The sequence below is a fragment of the Pipistrellus hanaki genome (assembly GCF_964339955.1).
Source record: "Pipistrellus hanaki genome assembly, chromosome: 4".
NCBI classification, from domain to species: Eukaryota; Metazoa; Chordata; class Mammalia; order Chiroptera; family Vespertilionidae; genus Pipistrellus; species Pipistrellus hanaki.
Window position 1 is genome coordinate 4,396,176 of NC_140506.1, and position 3,001 is coordinate 4,399,176.

The following is a 3,001-nucleotide window of genomic DNA, read 5'->3' on the forward strand; positions in this document are numbered from 1 at the left end:
CATTCCCTATGAATGATCCCCTTGGATATGTCAAGGTAGAACGCTAAGAAAGCCATGTTTAACACAGAATTCAACGAAGCCTTTTTTCCTCGCAGGTAAAACTGCCATTTCTTAAGGAAAACATATAACTCTAACCCTCATGAGAAAGGAGAAAAGAAAACATAGAACAAATTAAATTGGAAAATAATCCTTCTTAATCTTTTGTTTCCTCTGAGCTAAAGAACAAAAAAAACAAACAAAAACAAAACAAAACAAAAAAAAACAACCTAAAAGAATCTTAAGACTCACCTCATGCTGTGATGGGGCTAAGGAAAAAAGAACCAGCCTTCCATTCCAATAGAATCTCTTTCCATATTGGATGCTCAAGAACACGACTACGCTACTGAACACGGGCACATGTTAGAGCAGGGGTCTTCAAACTACGGCCCTCGGGCCACATGCAGCCCCCAGGGGAGTCTGATCCTGCCCGCCAGGTTTTTTGGGCAGTGAGCGCAGCCAAGGTGTTACAGTAGGAATTAGTAGTTCATATAGTCCGGCCCTCCAGCTCTCTGAGGGACCGTGATCTGGCCCCCACTTTAAAAAGTTTGAGGACCCCTGTGTTAGAGCAAAGATAATTTCCAGTCCTGTCAGCCCCCCGTGCACTGGTCTTGTAATTGCGTTCTTCCCTCTTTGCAGGATAAGCACGTTCCCAATGCACAAAGTCACTTTGCATTCTATCGGAAGCTTCCGAAAAGGATCAGAAGTTACTCGCTCCATTGTCATTTTCAGATGTCAGAGAAAACTATAATTCATTTGATCTAGATGACGATCTAGTAATTCTACTTGTGGAAAGATGGGACAGCTAGCTCCCTGAAGTGGGATGACAGGTGTATTGAGTAAGATTACAGGAATAAAGTTAATCAGGAAAATAAAATCATCCACAGCACTTGCAATCACAATGCAGATCTTGAAACCAGCAGGCATCAATCTGTGCATGGGCAGTAAGCTCAAATCTTCAATGGATACAATTCCTTATACTAAATAGAACCACGTGTAACAATTTAAACTGTTACTTAACACATGTAGAGAATAGACATGATGAGAAGAAATGCAGAGGGGAAAAAAAAAAGTATTCCCATTTTAGCAAGCTAAAGCATTTCTGTTACCAGGGCAAAGGACTAGTGAAATATCCACTCTAGAATTTGAAGACCGATTTTCAGAGTGGACAGCCTCTCTGAAGTCCTATTTAGGATCTCATGTCCACCAATTCAGACATTTTAACGTCTCCGAAGACCAGAAATGGTCCCTAGCTCTCAGGCACTTCCCAGCACAAGCCTATTTCTCATCTTTCCATGCAGGATCATCCCATCTGTCAGACCTTCCTGTCTAGAAGGGCTGAATCTAAAATGGCCTCTCCCTACTACTTGGTATGTCAAAACAATGCTTAATTCTCCTCACGGCATTTTAAAGTGTTTTCTTTTTATTCTTTCTCCGCCTTTAGCTTATAAATTCCATCTTGTTCACTTTTCTGAAGGAGGCTATCATTTTTTTCTTAACTTTTTTTTTCTCTAATGACTTGCAATTTTAAGGGAAAGGATGTAGATTTCAAGCTTAAGGCAACTGCTTTCTCCTTGAGCCAAAGTAGCATAAAGGTAAGTTTGTATAAAAAAACAATCCAGAATACTTCATTTAAAACCATTTCCCATAAAAACCATAGTTTAATGAATTCTGAGCATGCGGCCTGGTTATTCTCAGCCCAGTTTCCAATCCAAATCGAACAGATCCCTTGTTTACACGGTGGCTCCTGCTTTCCAGAACAAACTCATGGTTCGGGAATACACTTCCCTGTCAAGCTGAGCCACAGGCCTGAAACAGAACCCACACCTGGGCCAGGGAGGCTGAATCCCGGCACCAAGTGAGTCACCGAGTCCCACCGCACAGGATGTATGTAGTGTTTGTGATGACGCTGGCCCGCTGGCTTGGCAGCTCAGTAGATGCTCTCCCTTCCTGTTGGGGTTGCAACCGATTCCCCCCTCTCTCCCATTGCTTCCCGGGGTCATGGTCACAGGGGAGCTTGCACGACGGCTTTCGCACGGTCACGCCACCTGGAACAGGGCAGGCTCTCTCCTCTCACCGCCTCCACACTCTGCTCGGGGGACACAGGCTGCAAGTCTGGTCGCATCCCCTTCAGGCGGCGGTGCAGCCAGAGGCAGCAGGTGGGGCGGAGGCCACAGCCCGGCTCTGCTGCCGCTGCTGCTGCCGCTGCTGCTGCTGGCGGCCCTGGCCTTGCACACGGACTACAAAGCCCTTTGCAAGCCGGGTCACCGCACCTGCTCCGGGGCTGCAGCTCTGAGCCTGGTCCAGGCTGCCAGGGGATGGGAACCGGCGCACCCCGCCCGCGGCGGCCTCTGCTCCCCTAACTAACCCGAACCCACCGCCTGTCCTTCATCGGACCGGCGTCCGGGAGGCGAGCGCAGCGCGGACGGGATCTGTCCGCAGGCCCGGTCCTAAGGGCCCCGCTCCGGGGGGCGGACAGCAGGTGCGACGCCCGGGCTGCGGCCCCGCACCTGGCGGGAGGGCCGGCCGCGCCTCCTCCGCGCGGGGGCGGGGGCCGCGGGCCTGTCCGCCTCCGCCTCCGCCGGCGCCCGGCCCCCCACCCCGGGCTCCCCCGCGGGCTCACCGTCCGATCGCGCCAGACGGACAGCGTCTGGAAGGCCCGGGGCACCCCGCCTCCGCCGCCCAGCGTCGGGGACCCAGGCTCCGGGGGACGGCGGCGGCGGTCACCGAAGGCCTGCGGGCTCCTGGGAGAGGAAAGCCCGATCCCCCCTTCAGGCGGCTGACATGTCCAAGTCATCGGAGCGCCGCCCGCTTCCGCCTCCCCGCCTCCCTCCCCGCCTCCCCGGGGGGGCGTGGCTCGCCCGCCCGCGGCCGCGGGGGCTTGTGGGTACCTCGAGGGCCGGAAGTGGTGGCGCGCTCCTCGCCGGGCGCCGAGGCGGGGCTGGAACTACAACTCCCAGCAGGC

General features: G+C 53.2%; 2 protein-coding genes across 4 annotated transcripts in view; both read right to left on the reverse strand.

Moving 5' to 3' along the window:
* Positions 1 to 2,878, reverse strand: part of LMBRD2 (LMBR1 domain containing 2) — a 39,596-nt gene extending 36,718 nt beyond the window's left edge. For all 3 annotated transcript variants that reach the window (XM_084881897.1, XM_084881896.1, XM_084881895.1), the window contains exon 1: positions 2,660 to 2,878. The gene's annotated coding sequence lies outside the window, so the exon portion shown is untranslated. The remainder of the gene's footprint in view (positions 1 to 2,659) is intronic.
* RANBP3L (RAN binding protein 3 like) overlaps positions 1 to 3,001 on the reverse strand; it is a 463,124-nt gene that overhangs the window by 369,131 nt on the left and 90,992 nt on the right. The gene's annotated exons all lie outside the window — the stretch shown is intronic.